Raw genomic sequence first — 22,335 nt, 5'->3', positions numbered from 1 at the left:
GGGGTGATTCTTCGCGTATCGCGAAGGACAAAACTAATCGCGGCTGAATTCCTGCAACTTCGCGTATCGCGAAGTTGCCCTTCATTGCATCTTCGCGTATGGCGAAGATGTAAAATATCATATTTTCAGTTTTTCTTTTCTTGAATCCCTCATGATGTGTGCACTTCCAATCTCTCACTTCTCGATATTCGTTCCAATCCCGTAAATATCATCGTTAAGCTCCATAGCTTTCAATATCCTAAAAACACGTAAACAATGCTTGAAGTACCAATGTTCATTCGATTATTTAACTAAATATAAACTAATTAATATATAAAACCAGCTAACTTTTACCCAACCATCAGTCGGCTGGAAAAGCGGAGGCGATGGTCGGAGACATGGACGAGGGGCCAGGTGAAAACAGCGGGAAAGAGGGGTCAGGGTTCTGGTCGTGTGTCTGTGTGCTCTATAAGTAATAAAAACCCTAATTGATATAATAATGATATAAGGGCTAGAGAAGTTAAAAAAAAGTTCAAAAATTTACTATGGAAACCGGAATCGAACTTGCGACCTTTAGGTTACAAAATCAACACCTTACCGGCTAGACTAGTTCTCTAAATGAATATAGAGTGGTTCCTTCCTAATTTATAAGGTGGTTTCTCTAATATTTTATATATATAAATACACTATTATTTCGAAAACACGGGTGGTTCCGGGGAACCACCCATTTCTACATTAGATCCGCCCCTGGTGTCACGTGTAATAATATAATTTTATTACCAATGCTCGTTGTCGCAAGACATGTTCAATAAGTTCAAGTAGCTTAAATAAAAGTATCACTTTAATGCAATGCACTGTGGCGTTGCGAGCATATGCTAGACTCGGTATAATTAAACTCAGTGGCGGATCGATAATTAAACTTAGTTGAGATTTTTTCGTATAAAAAAATTAGTGTTATATATACGGAAAAATCTCAACCGACCCCTGTAAAAATTTGACACCGACCCCTGTAAAGAAGAAGAAAAGACTGAGAAAAGAATAAGGAGAAAAAGGGGAAAGGAGAAGAAGAAATGTTGCCGAAAAAAATTCCAGCAAGGGTGGACTTAGCACGGGAATGGGGTTTTGGAAAAGACAAGCTAATAAAAAAAATGATACTTTATTAGGTGGGTGGGGTCATTTTCGAGAGTTTAACTTCACTCTTTTCTTTTCCTTTTCTTCTTTTCGTTTTTTTTACTAATAAGAGAATGTAAGTTAAATAAAATAAAATTATTTAGTTGAACACTTGCATACCTTATTTATAGTTTTGTGAATTAACTAGTTCTTATTTACCTTATTTTGTTATTTTCTTTACCACACACACACACATATATCAAGTTAAAAGTTTCTGACTTTGTCACTGTTTTTATATAAAAATATATAAATTTTATTCATATGTTTATCGCATATGTAAATTAGTGCGTTTTTGCACATCAGCTCGGGGCCTTGTTGCCATAATGTGCCTCACGTTTGATGTAATTTTGAATTGAATTCATAATTTAATTTTGCATTACCTTTTTTTAATGTGACCTGACCCGACCCGACCTGACTCGACCTGAAGCAACCGAAAAAATTAATATCCAATGATAGACAACCTATAGTAAAATTTCCGACCCCTGTAAGAAAATTTTATGGATCCGCCACATAGGATATACGAAGGTTTTCCTTTCTTTTCTTTTTCTTTCATTTACGCTGTGTTCCTAAGTTTAATTTAACGAGAGAAGAGAAAAGATTTTGGAGAGAAATAAACAAAATTGGTGTTCTAGAGTTTTTTTAATGAAAAGAAGAGGAAATGAGAGAAATGTGGAGAAGAGGTTTTTAGTGTATTTATATTTCTTTCCAAATTGGAAATATATGGAGAGGAGAGGAGAGATGAAGTCACGTTCTTATATCAATTCCAGTATTACCCCATCAACAATATGGCGGGATTATCTCTCATAACCCGCCATATTTTCAACTGAACTTCCATCATATCTCCCATATCTCAATTCTCCTTCTCCTAACTCCTGTTAACCATCTTCTTACTTCTCAGATGAATCTTTGCTTCCATCATTGTTGAACCTGCCATTTGATTGTTTCCAAAGGTAATATCCTTCTTTTCTTTAATATAAAGCATTCATCTCTGTTGTACTTTAAAACCAAACCAACGTCTGTTGTGTTTTAGTATCTGATTTTCAATTCCAATTCCAATTCCAATTCCAATTCCAATTCCAATTCACTTTACTTCAATCGTATGTGGTTTTGAAGTGATGTATAACCCTAATTTCATAAAGAACATCCTTTTACTGTAAATTAGTGTATTTTTTGGGGAATCATAATTGTGTATTATTGTTTGTTTGTTTGTTTGTTTCCACTGTGTTTATTTTTGAATTCCTTCATCTAATAATTTGTTATTAAAAAAATATGTGTTCTATATTTTATTATATATTTCAAGTTATTGGTTTTTAGTGCTTTGCATCTTCTATTGATTTGAGTTTTTGGGTAGTGTTATTTGTTTTCGATCACCATTGTTGTTTATGTGTTTATTTGCCTTTATTTATGTAGTTATACCATTCCTGTTCATATATATGTTCTGAAGTCATAAATACAAAAATTGTGTACAGTTGTATTCATATCTTTTAGTACTGATGTGCTAAAAGTATTTTAATAATTATTAACTAAATTAACTAAAAATAAACACTAAATAATAATCTAGACTCTCTAAAACTAGACTAAACTACTAACCGACAAGTGAACCGATCGACTCTAGTAAAACTAAGTAAGTCCGGATATCGAACCCACGAGACTCTCTAAATTACATTTATTAGCTAATTAGACTCGACTACAAACACACTTATTAATTTATATTTGTTTGGCGGGTTTTTATTTAAAATACTAATTTAATACTATAATTAAAAACAAATTAAGATAACAAGTAATTTAAACGAAAGCAAAAGTTTGATTTAAATAAGATGATGATAAGAAAACTACCTAGGCTAGAATCCCCTAAATTTTTGTTATGAATTAACCGGGAAAATATTTAGTTATGGACTGGGATCATAAATTAGACACTAATAAGAAAACCGGAACAGGACCCCTGACCCTTCTCAAGAGACACCTATGGATTTCTAACAAGTTTTAACACACACCAGTATTGAAAATCAAGCTCCCTTACGATCACCTAATTAATTATAATTTAATTCCATTATACAAAATCTTACCTTACAGCACGGAAATCAAAGGCAATTTACTATATTTAATTGATTTGATAAACAATAATAAATAATCAACCCTAGACGGACTCCTTACGACGAACTAAATCTAGCAAGATTAAATAGTAAAGACTTATCAATAAACTAGCACTTTACAGATTTTAGGTTAGCAGCACACTTAGGTTTATTTGACAATATTATTCCTATGACCTTATCATGACATCAATCATAAAATAATCAAAAACAATAATTGACCTAATAGCAATCCTATCATATGACAAACAATAATAAAGGAAAACTATGGAATAAAACTCATCAAACAATGCTGAGCATTCATACGCATCAATTAATTATAAATAAATCTTTTACTAAATCATAAAACTATAACAATAACTAAACCCAAGTCAAATCAAAACATCAAAGTAGGTTCATCATAAGCCTAAGCAGTCTAAGGGTTTAGCCAACAACCATACTCAAGAACAAAAGAAAGTAAACAAGTTCAAATAATGAATTCATGATGAAAACAATAAATTCAAACCGAATATTAATGATGTCTGGATGAGTAGGTGATAAACCCGGATGCTATCTGGTTGGATCAAAGACTGGCTTTATTTTCCTCTTGCAGCTGATCTTCTAACAAAAAAACCTTTTTTTCTTTTTTTTTCCAATCCTTGTAGCAGTTTCCTTCTCCCAAAGTCAACAAGGGCAACCCTTGTCAAACTCCAAAACCTCCACTAATTCGTGACCCCCTGTCAAGCTCCTTTTCTCTCAATAAATATTAAAAACCCTAGCCGACCTTTCTTGCGTTCTACTTCATCTGTTGGCCCAGCCTAGGCGTTGAATTAAGCCCATAAATAATTACTGAGCCTACTTTGGAATACCAAATATAAACCAACGTGAATGCTTCTTTTATTTTCCTTAAGTTATTAAATTAGGGGTCAACAAAATTCAACTATTGCTTCATGCTTTATGCCACTGCCAATATAAACAAACAATAGTAAATTGTATGTATACATAAATAAAAGTCTAGATCAAATAACTCCTTTACATTATGAAAACTAACTAGACACTTTTATTATGAATTAAGTTAAAAAGATGAATAAATAATAATAATAATAATAATAATAATAATAATAATAATAATGTGTTCTAATATTTTCTGGTTAGTCTCAAGTTTAGCAAAATACTTTATCTTAGTTTGTAGTTTCTTTAAAACTTTAAAATCTAAATATGAGCCAACTAAAAATAATATTCAATAAAAGTATGGCTCAAAGTACTTAAAAGTGAAAGAAATATTTATATAATAATATGTATATTTTAAACCATATCAATTACCATGTTGTTTTTGTTTTAAGCTAATTTGCAGGTAAATTTGTGTCTGTAACAGAATCTTGATATTTTCTAGATGTATCAGATCATGTAGTAGATGTTGAAGCTGATTGTATAATAAAATAAAATAAAATAAAATAAAAACAATTTTATTGAATTATATTACAGAACTGAATGGAAACAATATATTTGATTTCTAACTGAAGTAAGTTTTGAAGCTCGAGGGCGAGTAGTTTTGAACATATTTTGTTTTTCCCTTGTAAATTTATGATTATGTCATTACAACTTGCTTATTTTTGTATACTTAGTTTATAGGGGTTTTAAGATAGGAAAAACTGAATCTTTAGTGTGCACTTGTGCCCCTGGTTGTAAACGAGTTTTGACTTACATAACTTGAGCTCAACTCGTTTCTATATCTAAAGCTCGAGCTTGACATGTTTTGACTTACAAGAGCTTGCGCTCAGCTCGTTTCAAGCTCCATATCTAAATGTTTAAAATTGTGTTTTTCATGAGACCAAAGATCTCATTTATAAGCAGAATAAGAAACCGTCACAACGATTAAATTGAATCTCTGCAACTCTTCGCAAAAGAGCAAAGCACTGGTGGCTATAACTGCTCAATAGTACGGATGAGACCGGTACCGTACCGGTACCAAAAATCCCGATCCCGAAAATCGCAAATTTTTTGTCCAGGTACTGAAATGTTCAGTTTATTTAAGGTAAAATTCGGAAAATACTGGTACCGGTCCCGATAACTCAAAACCTTGGTACAGATTCGAAACCGACGGTACCAGTTCGGGATACCGGTATCGATTTTGCTCATCCCCACTCAATAGAACTAAAAAAAACCCCAATAGAAGCTTCATTACAAAGTTAACTGCTCTTTGTTACTACAATACATGGTATTATTACTACCGAGCATCATTAGTATCAAGCAAGCGTATATTCCATAGAAACTTTATTATGGTTTCTCCTTTTGTCTTAAGAAGTAAATCTATTCAAATTGGCAATACATGCAACAATAAGCAGACTAAAAATTTTAACATTGTTAATTCTTCTACAGGTGTTTATTTGTTGATGATGTCCTAGATTTCTAAGTGACTATGTTAGTTAATTCTTCTACAGGTGTTTATTTGTTGATGATGTCCTAGATTTATAAGTGACTATGTTAGTTTATTTTTCTCAGTTAAATTTTAACATCATCATCATCATTTTGTGTTGAGGTTAGTTGTGTTGAGGTTAGTTGCAGAAATCCATATGTTAATTTGACCAATAAATTACACAAATGACAAAACATGCTATGTTGATTCATATATAGGCAGTTTGATGGATAATCAGACACGTAAGATAGTTGAACTTGTTCAAGCCAAACAATTACAAGCAGCTCACCTGATTTGCTTGCCGATGATTTTCGTTGCACTACTTAGACTGCCAGCCAGAAAGCATGCTAATTATCTACTAGAAATGAAATTTTACAACGGCGATGCATACGAGAAGAGATGTTACACAACCTTTTAAATTGCGGTAAATGTCGTGACCTTATCCGCATGAGTGAGAAAACTTTTATGACATTGTGCGGCATCCTAAAGCGTGATGGTGGATTTCAACCTACTTAACACATGTCTGTTGAAGAGCAAGTTGCATGTTTTTTTTACATATTGTAGGTAACGATTTGAGAAATCGGTTTACCTCTTGGTTATATCGTCGTTCTGCATCAACAACCAATCGGTGCCTCCGTAGAGTTTGGCGAGCGATTATATCATTAGAAGGTCGTTACATCCAACAACCTATAAAGGTGATATTGTCCCGAAAGAAATTCAAGAAAAAACGAGATTTTATCCTTTTTTTAAGGATTGTATCGGTGCAATTGACGGAACACATGTACGTGTCAAAGTACCTAATAAGGATGCCCCTAGATATCGTGGTTGTAAGGGATATCCTGCAATAAATGTACCGGCTGTTTGTACATTTGATTTAAGGTTTACATATGTGCTAACTAGATGGGAGGGTACAACATCCGACTCTAGAATATAAAGAATGCATGTAGTAGAGATGATAAGTTAGTTATTCCTACAGGTATTTCTTAAACCAAATTTAATTAATTGTGTGGTTATTTATTATAATACTAATTACAAATTTTTTATAGGTAGATATTGTTTAGTAGATGCGGGTTTACCTCATAGAGGTGATAGGTATCATTTGAAAGAGTACTCCACTCGTGCCCCTCAGAATGCAAATGAGCTGTTTAACCTTCGTCATGCATCATTTCGTAACGCAATTGAACGAGCATTTGGTGTCTTAAAAAAGAGGTTTCCTATCATTAGAAGTACAACAGAACCATTTTACTCTTGCGAAACATAGCCTGGCATCTTTTTGGCATGTTATGTTTTACACAACTTTTTACTTAAGGAATACCGTGACAAAGATCTTGAAGATGAGGTTGGTAATGTGGCTAATGCTATTTTAGAAGGCAATAAAATAGAAAAAGAAAAGCTGAACAAGAAAATAAAGATCTAGCCTCTATGAATAATGTTGGTAATGTGGCTAATGCTATTTTAGAAGGCAATAAAATACTAAACAAAGTTTATCATCACAAATACACAGAAGAGGAAATTTACAATGGATTTGGAATTCCATGAAACAAGGAGGGCTTTAAGGTACCTGGCGGCCAACCAAGCAAATGCACGAGCTATTTAGTTGTCCTCATATACGATTGGGCTTGCTAAGAGATGATGGATTCCAATAACTAGACGGGTTTAGGATGGTTTATTTGTTTAAGTTTTTCTTTTTAGTAACTTCGTACATTAATGATGCTAATTTACATTAGATTTTTGTTTTCAAGTTAACTCATAATTAAAGATTAAACAATTAGGCTTATTTCAACTCAAGCTAAGTTACATGTAATTATTATTCAATTTAAGTAAAAATATATAATGGTAAGACTGTAATTTTCTTTTTTATTCCCCTCTACTTGGAAACACAAACACCATAAAATGGTTAATATCCTTTCCTTTTTATTAAGCACAGGAACACAATATCATTTTCTTTCCTTTCTTTTCTATCCTAATTGCCCCTTCTCTCGTTAAATTAAACTCATCTCTTCTCTCGTTAAATTAGACTCGAATCACAGCTTTTGGGTCCATACACATATCATGTAACATGTTACAACAAAGGGAGATAAACATTGATCCAAATCTAAAATTTGAATGATCAAGCACTTAAAAATGTATGTACCCACTCATGACTAACAAATAGGTCACTTAATGATCCATCTAAATCATCACAAAAGGGCTAGTATGATTTCGGGTGCTGGATTCAACACCATGGCATTAAATTAAAGCCAAGGAGTCAAACTTCAGACCCATTACAAATTACAAACAAACAAAGCCTCTTCAATTTCAAAATCAAATAAATCGAAATAAAACCGAATAAAAAAGAATCCAAATTTTATAAAACTAAAAAAACCGAGCATTCAGAATGAGTAGGAGGTTATCGGTTCCAATCATTAAATAAGTCGGAAAATTAAACAATCCTCATTATGTTCGAATTTTTTTAAGTGAAAAAATAGAGTATTTGAAGATAGAGCCATCAGAAAAAATGGATCGATGCATCAGTGCCCGACAAACAGGCGTGAATTCAGACGACCGTCGTGAGAATTAAATCCAAATTCATCATCTGGTTTTCAAATTCATTATTAAATTAAAAACAAATATTAAAAAAAGAATTGAGATACCTGAAAGAAATAAAAGCAAACCCTAAATTCTGGCAAGTGATATGCTTGAATGTGTGAGAAGAATAATAGATGATGTTTTATAAAGGGGACAACGGAGGGTTAATTAGGGTTTCAAGTTTCAGCAATGCCTTATCAAGTGAACAGGCCCGTTACTACTTTGTGCTGTAAGGCCCATTGTTGGAGTTTCAATTGGCCCAGATATCAATTAGTGATTAGGTCGAGAAAACAGGTAGCACGGCAACCTAGCGAGGTGTGCAAATTGGGTTTATGAAATACCCGGTTCCATTTATTGAAAAATCGGGTATTGGTAATATCCGGGTTGATTTTGGGTCCGTGTATTGCCTCTAAAAATTATACCCTATGTATCAGGTTTGGGGCGGGTATAAAACCGGGTATTGAAAAAACCCTAATTTTAGGTTTTTTCGGTTATAGAATAGACTTTTTAAGGGGTTGCACATTTTAGGGTATTGTTTTGGGTAATTTTGGGTATAGACCGGGTATTTGAAAAACCTGGTTTCGAGTATTGGAAAAACCCGGTACAAATCGGGCCCGGGTCTGGTACGAGTTTTGGTATTGAAATGCATACCCTATCCGTACCCTACGGGTAAGGTTGGGTACGGGTTCGATTATTAAAAACCTAGGTATAAAAAAAAACCGGTTTCGGGTTTTTTTCGGATCCGGTTTCGGGTTTAGGTTTTTTGTGCACCTCTACGCAACCAGTCAACCACAATTGGAAAAGGAGATGATGATTAGCAATGGGCATATGATGATGTGTGGTGTATAAATGAATCGAGTCAAGCTAAGTCCAAGCTCAAGATTGATTCGTTTGAGTAAGTAGCTTTTTGAGTTTGAACTCGATACATGCTCAGCTTATTTATTATTTATTTATTAATTTACATATATATTTATGTTCTCTTTTAATTATAGTAATTAATAATATATATTATTTAGTTATTTTTATCATAATTTGTATATAATAACAATTATTAAAACAGACATTAAATATATAAATAATGGGCTTGCTGAAGCTCACGATCTAACTCGAGCTTGATAAGTGAAGTCGGGCTCATTTTAGTAAACATGCTTATTTTAGATTCAAACTTGCGTCCGTACTTGTTTAAACTGAGATCAATTCGAGCTTTTTATAAACCGATCTCGAGTATTAAATTTAGACAGGCCCAACAACTTAAACGGGCGTAAATGCTTCATGATGTAAGGTCCAAATACCATAGTCTTTATTGGCCCAAAATGGCTTGGAACGAAAAAGCAAAGTAAAACACAATTTAAACCAGAGATGATGATATTCAATAAAGCCTATCTTGATTGAAAACCAGGGTAGACCCACTAGCTATAAAAACGAGGCCTATAGACCGATAAAAAAAATGGAGTTCTCAATTTACCCAAATATTTTAAACTTTATTGTGTGTGAACCAAAAAAAAAGATTAGTTTTTCATTGTACTGCCGTGATGAAAATGGATGGAAAGATAGAGGTGGGCGTGTTTCAAGTTTTTTTCTTTTTTCTTCTTTTTTTTTTAAAAAAGAAAGGGATACAAAGTTAAAAACTTTGTTTTCCTAAGTTTCATTTAAGGGGTGAAAAGAAAGGAAAATGTGAGGTTTTAAAGGCGTCAATGAGTGTTTCTTTAACTCTGTCTAGTTACTAAAAATCTAAAAGTGGTTAAATTCAACCAAAATCACATCTACTTGGTCAACTTAAGTCAATTTTGACTTAATAAATATAACATAATTCACATTTCTATAATATTAGAAAAAAACATTTTTTTTTAAAGTTATTGATTAGCAAATTTTAGAATAATCTAGTATTTGAAAATGCATTTCTCTTATTTATATTGATATTTACTCATTTTGTTATAAATATTAGTATACTTATGATACTTAACATATATATAATATCCAAAAATTAATTTATATTTACCATTTTCGAGTACTCTCTGAGTATGCCCAACTCTCCAATCGGCGGCCTAAGGCTCGCCTAATGACTTTTGCAACCTTGCCAAATATAAAGAAAAACATATGGACCATCCTACCCTTACTTGTTATATTTCATCCAATGGTCTATACTGTTTTCTAGCTTCTCAAGAATCTAAGACTTTTTATTCTAGCCTTATGTAGTATCTGTGTATATATATGTTTATCTGTATGTAGGTACGCATCTGTGTATATGTTTCATGCATTTGAGTATATTAGGCAACTGCATTTATTGAAAGGCATTGACTTAGTGAAGAAACACTAACCGGACCCCGGGCAGGTTACTGGTAACCTGGGGGTTGGAGAGATGTTTCCCACGAGGGGTTAGACCCTTGGAAGATGGTTCTTCTGATAACCTGCAAAACAGACACCGTGAGCTCGTCACTGAGAAGGGGGGGGGGGGGTTCCTCCTTGTGACCACCCTCCGGCGTGAGAATAAGACTAGATTGCTCTTTAAATATAAAAGTATATTAAGAGATTGCTAGAGCAGATATCAGGTATAATATGATGATAATGTAGTAAGATATGATAAGATGAGATGATCATACCATTTGTGGTATTTATAGCCGAAGGTAGGTTTCCAAGGGGTTTAGCCGGCCCAACACGCTACCAACTGTAACCTATGCACGTGCCCTGCCTGTGAGTGGTGGATAGGTAGCGTCTGACACAGAGCAGGCGTGTCGTGCACTCTTCCTCTTCTGCCAACTACAGGCTAGGCACGTGGTATGGCAGGAGTTGGTGGGTAGGCGGCGGCTATTGGTCACAGTGCTGTGGCGTGCTTTCTGCCATGCTGCTGTCAGTGAGCTGTCGCATTCTTGGTCAGATCTTTTGTCTGTACCTCGTCAGGTATCACACAAAAGATCCTCCATCATACGGACTGGCTCATTTAGGCGGGAGTTTTCCCCCTCCCGCCTTTGCTCATTCCTTCAGGTGACACTGGGGAGAGTTAAGTGCCTAGTGCGTGTAGCCATGCTGCGCGGGTGGCCTTCCCTCATGGCTTGTATCCGAGGCTGCGGGAACAGGCGGAGTCCTTCACCATGGGAGGCATTTCCTGCGGGACCAGCTTGCATACTGCGCGTAAGGACGTCACTTCTCTGAGCATGGTTGGTCCTGCGGATCCAGTTGGTCTCTGCGCAGACGTCCCTGTTTAAGGTGAGTCTTGCGGGTCCAACTGGGCTCTGCTGGGACCTACCTCTTCAAGTCCCCCCAGTCCAATGTTCTTCTCATGCGTGTTTAATAAAGTGAGGTGAACTTTTGGACTTAAAAGGGTTTTGAAAAGGGTTTTGTAAGGTTTTCCATGGGAAGTCCTTGTCACTTGCAGAAATGCCCGAGTTTCCTGCTTGGTCTTTGGGTATGATGCGGGTAGGTCTGTAACCTCCTCGCAGGTCAGGAGCATTGAGTCCCAGTTGTGTGGATTCTCCATGAGGTTTTGGTAGTTTTGAACATAGTGATCAATTATGTTAAAACCACCAATTCCATCCTGGAGCTTCAAACAACGTAGTTCTCGACGTTCCCGCTATGCGGGGATGTTATTTCCTTTTCCGCAAGCATTGCCCAGAAGATCCTTCTTGGTTTCAATTCCCAGCGGAGCGCTAGGTATGTGAAGGGTTTTGCCTTAACACTGTACCTGCGCTCGTCTTACGGTTACTTTACTTCCAAGGTATTCCTGGCGTCAATTCCCTGCGGGTGCTAGGTATGTGAAGGGTTTTGCCTTTACACTGTACCCGCACCTGTCTTATAGTTACTTGGTTGCCGAGGTACTTGGCTTCAATTCCCTGCGGGTGCTAGGTATGTGAAGGGTTTTGCCTTAACACTGTACCCGCATCCGTCTTATGGTTACTTGTTCGCCAAGGTTTTCTTGGCTTCAATTCCCTGCGGGTGCTAGGTATGTGAAGGGTTTTGCCTTTACACTGTACCCGCATCCGTCTTATGGTTACTTGTTCGCCAAGGTTTTCTTGGCTTCAATTCCCTGCGGGTGCTAGGTATGTGAAGGGTTTTGCCTTAACACTGTACCCGCATCCGTCTTATGGTTACTTGTTCGCCAAGGTTTTCTTGGCTTCAATTCCCTGCGGGTGCTAGGTATGTGAAGGGTTTTGCCTTAACACTGTACCCGCATCCGTCTTATGGTTACTTGTTCGCCAAGGAAAGGGGGTATTTTCCCGCTTCTCTTTTTTTTTTTTTTTAAATTTTGAATTTTGAAATTCGAAAGGTTGGTGGAAAGATAGGAACAGTCCAAACCTCTGGAACGTCGCGCGACGGTTTCTTCTGACTGTGTCAGAACGTGCAGGAAGTTATGGTGACGTGACAGAACATGGTCATTCCAGTCGCTTTTTCAGGCGCGTGGGAGCGATTTTTCGGGCGCGTGGCCGCGAATTTACTGGCACACGTCCTTTCCACAGCTGTGTGCCAGCTTGCTTTTTGCCACGTGTCATAGTTTCATTGCACATTTGATTTCTCTCTCCTCCGCATTAAATTCACCGCATTAATTGCGATTACTATATAAAGGGGGAGAGGGTTATTTGCAATTCACACTTTCCACTTTCATCTCTTCTTCTCAAGTAATTTCCGGCAGATTTTTCTGTTCAGTAAAGCATTACCCTGAAATCTCTTTTCGTCCTTCTTCCACCATGTCTTCTCATGATGCTGATGACCAGAAGACTGCTGGCGAATGCCAGTGCTCTCTTCCCGTCGATCTGTACCAGTATATCATCAGGAAGTTCATGCTCGAGTCTCTCGAGCCTGAGTTTCCTGAACCCCACCATACTGTGTACGATGCCCCTAGTGGCAAGATCGGGGTTTATGCTGCATTCTTTGTCTACGGGAACCTTAGGTTTCCGTTGACAAAGTTTGTGTACCGTGTCCTAGAGAGGCACGGTGTGCACCTGACAGAGGTGCACCCCATGGCCATTGCCAAGGTCCGGCACTTTGAGTGGGTGTGCCGGATACTGGGCTTTGAGCCCCTCGTTGATCGCCTGATGACCTTCTATACATGGAGGTGCATCCAAGGGTGGTACACTCTTACAACCCGTATCAAGGGTTTAAAGATCTGTACCACCGAGCGGAGTCTTCGCTCATGGAGAAGAGAGTTCTTCTTCATATCCGCTCGCGCCATCCCCATCGCCATGAAGTTCAAGAATGGCCAGGCGCTTCCGAACCTTCCCGCCCTCAACTACGAGGAGGCGGAATGGTTCTCGAAGATTTCCCGGGTCCAGTCCCCGGTTTTTCCGTTTTCCGGAGTCGGCGATGGTGATGTTGGGGATGAGCCGGGTGTGGAAGGCGGCGAATGCGGATAAGGTTCCGATCGTCCTTGAATATGGTTCGAACTCTGTCCCTTATGGTACGTCTTGTTTCATTTTGCTGACTTCGATTTTTACTAACTTTCTTGTTGATTTCAGAGGGGAACGATCTTCAGTCGCTCCTGAACCCGCGGGAGGAAGATGGTCCTGCGCGGATGGGTACTCGTGCTCTGGACGAGAACGAGTTGCCCATCTTAGAGCAGACCGCGGGTCGGTTCGTGGAGGTTTACCCGCCAGGCCAAGAGATCCTGAGCCACCGACGGCCAGGTAAGCCTATCTTCTACCCTGAACCTCTCAATGCTGTGCCTGCTGCTGGAGTTCATGACATTTCTTCTTCTGAGGAATCCGCAGAAGGTCCGCCACTGGTGCGGAAGAAAAAGGCTGCCGTCGGGAAGGGCAAGGAGAAGGTGGCCTCTACGGCCGACCCGGTAGTCCTATCTGACTCGGAGTCAGATAATGCAGAGGTGGCGGGGAAGCCCGGTGGTGAGGAGACCACTGCTCCGGAGGCTGCAGGTGTTACCTCCGGGGAGGCAGCGACGACGACGGTTACCGGTGTCAAGAGGCCGGCTCCATCGGGTTCGCCCCCGCTCGTCCGTGCGTTCAAGCTCAAGAAACCCCGTGAGTACCCCCATAATTCTTGTCTAAATTTGTTGTTTCAAATAAATTTTTCTAACACTTTTGCTTGTGCAGGTGTGGATGTTGACGCATTCCAGGGTGGAGTTGGAGCAAGTGTTCCCCCGCCAATGACGGTAGGCTTGGTCAGCCTTCCCGAGGCGTCGACCCAGGCGTCTGCTTCCGCTGGTTCCAGCCTTCCTGAGGCTGTTCCAGCTGAGAAGGTGTCTCCGCCGGCCGTGAGTGCAATTTTTACAGCATCTTTCACGGAGCCGGCGGTTACTGTTGCTGAGGAGGCGGTGCCAACAACGGCTACCACAGCGGCTGCCACTATACCTGCGCCACCGGCACCGACGGCCGGACCATCAGGTACACGCCGGGCTTTCCGCCGATCTATGCCACCTTCCCGTCTGCCTGACCTGTTGGATGGATTTCCTTTAGGTTCAGGTGATGGGTTTGGCGGCTATCGGCCTGTTATTGACCCTACAGGTACGTAGGGTTCTTTTTTTTTCCCTTATATATTTTTATCATCTTTTCCTAACTGCCTTTGTTTCTTTTGCAGTGTCGGATTCCAATGAAGTGTATGTTCCAAGATGGAACATACGCCGAGGAACAACCCTTCGCACCCCTGTGGAGTGCGTGGACTGGGCTCGCCACGCTGCTCCTCCTGGTGCGTTGGGGGAAGCCATGGCTAGCTACCAAGAGGGTAGGCTAACCAATGAGCTTCGGGTTCTCCAGGCCCGGACGCAGCCCCGCGTCGAGCTGCTTTGTCGTGAAAACGACAAGTTAAAAGCAGCTCGCGCCAAAGATGTATCTGAAGCGCGGGCTCTTCGGGAGGAGAACCGGCAGTTGGCCGCTGCCGCAGCCGAGAAGGAGAAGGCATTCAAGGCCCTCGAGGTTGAAGTCCAGGCGCGACTCGAGGCCCGCTCCAAGGCTGCCCAAGCTGTGAATGAACAGCTTCGGCTGGCCAAGGAGACTGCGCGAAACTCAACTGAGAGGGCTGCCAAGGCTGAAGCTGTTGCTGAGCCACTTCGCGAAGAGAATGAGCAGCTTAAATGCAAATTAAAGGCTCTTCAGCATGCTCATGACGCCTTGGCAATGGAAGACGCCAAGAAGCTGCAAGAGATTCTTGACCAGAGGGGGGTGCTTGACCAAACCGAGCGGAAGCTTAAGGGCGTCGAAGAGGCTGCCGCAAAGGAAGTATTACTTGCCAATCTGAACCAAAGCGAAGCCGAACGCGCCCGTGACGAAGTGCAAGCTACCCTCCAATGGCTACTTCGAGAAGCGTTGCCTCAGGTATCCTCTTTTTTTTTTTCTTTTCTACTTGTAATTAGAAAATGTTCTAACTTGTAATTTTCTTTTGTAGGTTGTGCGTCGGGTCCTTTCAGAGACCTCTTACGACGATGCAATGAGCGCAGCCCTCAACGCTTCTCATGAGGATGGGGAGAAGACTGGTTTCCTGCTTGGTCTAGGGTTTGCTGAGAGAGGCTTTCCGCCCTCCAACTTCCCTTTATTCAATGTTAATACTGAAGTTGCTTATGACCAAGCTGTGAACCAGTATGCTGCCTTCCCGCATCCAGTGGTGGAGAAGGTGAATGAAGCTGCTGCTGCTGATGATGGGCTAAACATCCTTAAGGCTTTCCTTGGGCAGCCACGCTCAGACGGTGCTGGTCCAAGCAGAGGTGGCCCTGAAGCCTGATCCTGAAGATCTCTTCCCACCGTTAGGATAGACAGCTTTGTATAGATTTCTTTTAGGCGGGTAGTTACCCGGCCACTGTTGTAATACATCATTGAAATATTAATCTTTTTGCGTATAAGACTGTTATTTCCTTCTTTGGGTTCCTTGCTTTATAAACTTATGACTTGCATACTTAGTTTAAATTAGCAATTTTCCAAGTGTTCAGAATAAGAACCTTTGAACGTGGTTGATAGTGGGTTAAAGTTTCGCTTCCTCCTTCGTGATTGTGCGGGTAGAACCGTCACTTGCACTTGGTAGGATGGCTAAACTTTAACTTTTATCTAACCTGCGTGTTGGTTTTTCATCTTTTGAGGATAAGTTAACCTTTGAACGTGGTTGATAATAGGTGAAGTTTTGCTTCCTCTTTCGTGATTGTGCGGGTAGAACCGTCACTTGCACTTAGTAGGATGGCAAGACTTTACCCTTATCTGACCTGCGTGTAGGTTTTTCTCATCTTTTTAAGAATTTTGTTTTGAACCGTTCGATGCGCGGTTGTTGGTGCAGTTCCCTCGAATGATTCATGCGGGATAGACCGGCACTTTCATTTAATGGGATGAACTCCTTCAACTGACCTGCGTGAAGGTTTGCCACGTTATTGGGTTCGTGCGGGTAAGACCGCCTTCCCACGCAACGACTTCACGTGATATGAATGTCGTCCAGTGTTGGATAGTTTTAACCGTTCGACGCGCGGTTGTTGACAGGTTATTATTCAGTTTCCTTAATGATTCATGCGGATAGACCGGCACTTTCATTTTTGGGTGCTGAATTTTTTCCCCTTCAACTGACCTGCGTGAAGGTTTGTTACGTTATTGGGTTCGTGCGGGTAGGACCGCCTTCCCATGCAATGACTTCCCGAAACTATGCGGTGAAAACCGGCATATTAGTGTCCAGAAAAGTATAAATGTAAAATCATCAGCTTCGATGTTCTAGGGAGAATCATTTCCATTAGAAGTGGCTCTTGGCCTTTTCTTTACAAATTGGAATTGATTTACATGCAAACTGTGTAAATGAGCTCCCTTCCATGTTGTTGGGATGGGAGCGCCATCGAGCCGACACGCACCTGTTTCGGGATCTCGTTCTTTACGCAGCATGTAGTCTCTATTGAAGCTGATTTTTTATTCGTGTTTACCCCAGCCGTGGTTCCACACGCACCTGCCTGCCTGCTTAGCTTTTATTTCGCCACGAGGTGCGCGAGCGTCCCATCTCTGACGAATGTTTCGACCATGTCTTTTACGTCTATGCATTCTTCAGTGTTGTGGCCTTTTGTTCTGTGATAGTCACAGTACTTGCTCCGATCAGCATCGTGACGATGTCGGATTTCTGGAGGCTTTGGCCATGGGAGCTCTTCATTAGCAAATATGTCAGTGACGCTTTTGGTAAGTGGCGTCCATCTGGGGTTCCGGTGCGGCTTTACATTATCCCTTTCACCCAATCGGTGTTGTAAGCCGGATGAGGTGTCAAAGTTTACCCTTGACTGCCAAATGCCTTGCTTCCGTTTTTTGTTCAATCGGGCGGTGAGGACGTTGTCCTCTCTCGTCCTCTGGGTGTAAAGGTTTGTGTTCTGCGGAAGGTCTCTACCCAGTTGCTTCTCTGTTTCCGCATAGCGTTTGGCTGCTGTCATGATGCCATCCCATGTGGATGGCATTCCATCTTTACCCGTTAGGGTGCGGATAAGCTCTGGGTCTTGCGCGCCCTGGATGAAGGCTGCGCGAACAAGATCCTCGCTGATATTGCCCAAACTTAACTTCTTTGAGTTGAAGCGAGTGATGAAGTTTGGCAGAGATTCATCTTCTTCCCGTGTGCATTTGAGGATTGTCCATTGCTCCTCGGTATACTTTCGCTGCTGGCTGAAGTGTTGGCTAAACTTCTGCTGGAAGTCTGCCCAGTCGTAAATGTGGTTAACCGGTAAACGATCAAACCAAGCCCTAGCAGCCCCCACCAGCGTCATTTGGAACATGTAACACCACGTAGGTTCCGTCCAATTGCTAACGGTTGCCCCCGCTATGAACCTGTTCAAATGATCGTCTGGATCAGATAGGCCGTCATATGTGCCTATGTTAGGCATTTGTTTAGCACTTTTCGGGGCAATTGCTTCAGCAATGTCCCTTGCAAATTTGGACGTTCCTGCATTTGTAACGTTTGGTCTGAACGTTTTAGAGAAGTCTCGTGGACTTCCATCTATGCTTTTTGGTTTGAAGGCTTGTCCAAAATGCCTTTTCGGTTGGGTTTTCGTTTCTTTACGCTTCCCTTTTGCCTTATGACGAGGGTTCGCGTCGGAGTCGGATTCCTCCGAGTCATCCTCCCAGTATTCGAATTCGTCGGCCTGTTGCACGGAACGCAAGCGTTCGTTCAACTCAGCCTGAAATTCCTTTTGTCGTGCCTCCGCCCATGCCTTGACTTCGTCGAGAGTCTGGCGGGGGAGTCTTCGTTTTTCAAACTGGGTATCGGTGGATCCCAGTAGGCGGTCATTTACTGCACTTGCCCCTGCTTTAGTAAGTGGGGTAGTGTTCGTAAAATTTACTTCACTTGCTCCGGCTTCGGTAGCCGGAGTAGTGTTTGTAAAAACTGTGTTGCCGGTATTCCCCCCAATAGCTGGGGTTGTGGTTACCGGAATTTCTCTAACCATCTTTTGTATAAAGTTTTGAAAAAACTGGAGAAAATTGTAGTTCTAGCTTTATGCACGGATGGCGCCAATGAAGAAACACTAACCGGACCCCGGGCAGGTTACTGGTAACCTGGGGGTTGGAGAGATGTTTCCCACGAGGGGTTAGACCCTTGGAAGATGGTTCTTCTGATAACCTGCAAAACAGACACCGTGAGCTCGTCACTGAGAAGGGGGGGGGGGGGGTTCCTCCTTGTGACCACCCTCCGGCGTGAGAATCAGACTAGATTGCTCTTTAAATATAAAAGTATATTAAGAGATTGCTAGAGCAGATATCAGGTATAATATGATGATAATGTAGTAAGATATGATAAGATGAGATGATCATACCATTTGTGGTATTTATAGTCGAAGGTAGGTTTCCAAGGGGTTTAGCCGGCCCAACACGCTACCAACTGTAACCTATGCACGTGCCCTGCCTGTGAGTGGTGGATAGGTAGCGTCTGACACAGAGCAGGCGTGTCGTGCACTCTTCCTCTTCTGCCAACTACAGGCTAGGCACGTGGTATGGCAGGAGTTGGTGGGTAGGCGGCGGCTATTGGTCACAGTGCTGTGGCGTGCTGTCTGCCATGCTGCTGTCAGTGAGCTGTCGCATTCTTGGTCAGATCTTTTGTCTGTACCTCGTCAGGTATCACACAAAAGATCCTCCATCATACGGACTGGCTCATTTAGGCGGGAGTTTTCCCCCTCCCGCCTTTGCTCATTCCTTCAGGTGACACTGGGGAGAGTTAAGTGCCTAGTGCGTGTAGCCATGCTGCGCGGGTGGCCTTCCCTCATGGCTTGTATCCGAGGCTGCGGGAACAGGCGGAGTCCTTCACCATGGGAGGCATTTCCTGCGGGACCAGCTTGCATACTGCGCGTAAGGACGTCACTTCTCTGAGCATGGTTGGTCCTGCGGATCCAGTTGGTCTCTGCGCAGACGTCCCTGTTTAAGGTGAGTCTTGCGGGTCCAACTGGGCTCTGCTGGGACCTACCTCTTCACTTAGGAAAGTCAAACCTTGTGTTTTAATTGCTTAATGTTGTGCAAAGTCATAGTTTGACTTAGGAAAGTCAAATTTTGTGTTTCAATAAGTTAACCATATACATAACCAAGATTAAGGTCAATCATTGTGTCTGGATTTAAGTGTAATAAACAGGTTTAATTGAAGGTCAACGAGTTAAATAAGGCCAAACAAGAAAAGCCAAATGTTAGTTTTTATATTTGGAGGAAAAAATCAAAAAACTAAACTGAAATAGGGTTCGAATTGTAGCCGTTATCAGACCGCGGGGTTTTAAACTGCAACAGTATTAATGTCTTTTCACACGAAAACTAACTTTGGAATAGACCACCACATGGACCATAATTACGAAAAAACCACAATGGGGTTGAAAGCTGCGCTTTAGGTTTCATTACATAGAGCAAAAGTCTAATAATAATAATAATTTTCTAATACATTTTTAGTGGTTTAAAATTCTTCTTTACTCGTACCCAATTAAAAACATCTACATCTAGAATCAATACTTCACACTTTTTTTCTTACACTCCTTTTGTTGAATTCATCTAGAATCTGATTCCTCTTTTCAATGATCAAACCCACCAAAAAACCAATTAGAACCCAGATTCTTACAACCAGATATAATAAATCCAAACTCACATACCACAACAAACACACAAATGGGGTGGTTCATAAGAGACCGAAGATCAGGGCTAAGCTGGGCTGACCAGGCCCTTGGTTCAATATCCGCACCACCCATGCAGTTGCTAGCCTTTTTGGGTTTAGTCATACTCTTGGTGTCCATGTCTACTTACATCGAGTTCAAGGTTCATATTGAAAAGGAAAAGATGGCTCTTAAGTTATTCTTTTACTTGTTGCCACTCGCTTTGTTTCTTATAACCTATGTCACTATGAGGCACCGATTGCCATATATGGTTCATGCCGCGAGTCTGTCAGTGGACTCTGGAAAGCAAGATGGATGCTCGCCATGGGGGGTGGCGTTCCTGGTCGTTTTGGTTTTGGTTTTGGTCAAGTTTCATTCATCTGTTCAGTCGGGTTGGTTTTGATACATACGCTAGGACCAATGGATGATGGTTGGTGTTTTTGACACGTGTTGTTGATTGTAATCGTTGGAAGGAAATATATATAGAGTAGAGATATGGGATGAGTTTTGCTGATTCTTTAAACTATTGCTTTTTTTATTTTTGTATATGGTTTAGACCGTAAACTTTAGCAACTGCATAGCTTAGCTGTAGGGCTATTCAAAAAGCTCGTGCCTCGTAGCTTGATAGATAAAAACTCAAATAAAACTAGTTAAAAAGATTTGATTTGAAATGACCTGAGGGAGCCGGCTCATTCTTGTAACTGAGCCAAGCTCAGCTCAACTCGTTGGCTCGCTCTTAGATCAATGTTTAAGTCTTTACTTTGGACTGATTGGCACAATTCCTTTTAAGTTGTTTGTTGTGGCTTTTAGTTGCTTGCTAGTTTTGCCTTCTAATGAAAGTCGCCGTTAGAAAAAAAAATCTATGTTCAAAATCAAATTCTTCTATTACCATAGTAATGCACCATCTGAAACTAACAATAATGCACTATCTTAAACTAACATATTGCTAGTGCGACCTACATGGTACATTTATTCACATTTATTTCACTTGGTTGGAAACCATATACCCTTTCGTTATAAAAGCTTATTCTTTGGAGGAATCAAATTCTTGGACTTCCATTATAAATACTTCTATAAATTAATTTTTTTCTGTGAACTTCTAGACGCTTATATTCCAAACTGAAATATCACAAGTTATTTTAAAAATCCGTTGATATTAATAACGATTCATATGTCCATCTACTTTCTACTCCTAACATACACTAAGATCTATGTAATGATTTGAACCTTTGTCTTCTTTACAAATGACAAAAGCTCTACCATTCATTGATAGCTATAAGCATTTTTAATCAAAGAAGCTTTGACATGGTGCCATGGTGCTATTATGGTGGTAAAATGGTGTCTAATACTTTAATTGTATGAGGTTGAGGGTTTAAGTTTTGTGATGAACAATGGTATTTATAATTTTAGAAGTATAATCGGTGAGCAATGGTATTTATAATTTTACCCGCTAAAAAAATTTATATATATTTTAGTGATATATAACGTTAATAGAGTTGAGCACATTCATTCAATTCTTCTACATTTTGTAAGAGACTAGAATACTATTATCCCCATAAACGATAAATCTAACTTGGCTTGTAGGCTTAACAAATATATATTCTCTAATACGCTTTCATAGTCGAAGCGGGAGAGAATCGAATGCGCAGACTCAGAACAATAAAAGACATAAGAAATAAAAATAAAATGCAGCTTCGATTCCAATACAAGATCCGTGTGACAGAATTTTGGTTGAGTTTGTGCAAACAAAAAACCCATAATCAGACTTAATCATTTTGAGACCTAAAATTAAGTATATGAGGATTTCAAAACATTAAAAAATATATATACGTATACCCTTTTATCAAATTTCAAGTTATAGGTTTCATTTTAGGGGTATATTTTATAAATGGGACAAAAATAAGAATGTCAGAAGGATTTATAGAAAAAAAAACCCTTAAAAATAAAGAAAAATAAAGAAAAATTAAGAAAAAAAATCATAAGTCAAAATTTAATAAAATAACAAAAAAAGGTAAAATCATAAAAATATTTCCACCGTCTTCAGTGGCTTTTTTTCCTTAACATTGTGTCATTTTTTTTTGATATTATGTTATATTACTCAACATTGTGTTATATTTTGCGATTATTTGTATCTT

The 22,335-nt window shown here is 39.9% G+C and overlaps 2 non-coding genes across 2 annotated transcripts; both read right to left on the bottom strand.

Annotated features, from left to right (window-relative positions):
* Positions 1-8,006: 8,006 nt before the first annotated feature.
* LOC143558208 (small nucleolar RNA Z105) lies at positions 8,007-8,079 on the bottom strand. Its single transcript, XR_013139696.1, has one exon. It is a non-coding gene; the product is annotated as a small nucleolar RNA Z105 (small nucleolar RNA).
* Positions 8,080-8,117: 38 nt separating this feature from the next.
* On the bottom strand, positions 8,118-8,216 carry LOC143558209 (small nucleolar RNA Z161/Z228). Its single transcript, XR_013139697.1, has one exon. It is a non-coding gene; the product is annotated as a small nucleolar RNA Z161/Z228 (small nucleolar RNA).
* Positions 8,217-22,335: the final 14,119 nt, after the last annotated feature.

The sequence above is a fragment of the Bidens hawaiensis genome, unplaced genomic scaffold, assembly GCF_021521415.1.
Source record: "Bidens hawaiensis isolate Kalapana, Puna unplaced genomic scaffold, B.hawaiensis_p1.1 tig00019355_1, whole genome shotgun sequence".
In the NCBI taxonomy this organism is placed as follows: domain Eukaryota; kingdom Viridiplantae; phylum Streptophyta; class Magnoliopsida; order Asterales; family Asteraceae; genus Bidens; species Bidens hawaiensis.
The sequence above is the reverse complement of the archived record's forward strand: the minus strand, read 5'-3'. Positions and strand labels throughout refer to the sequence as shown.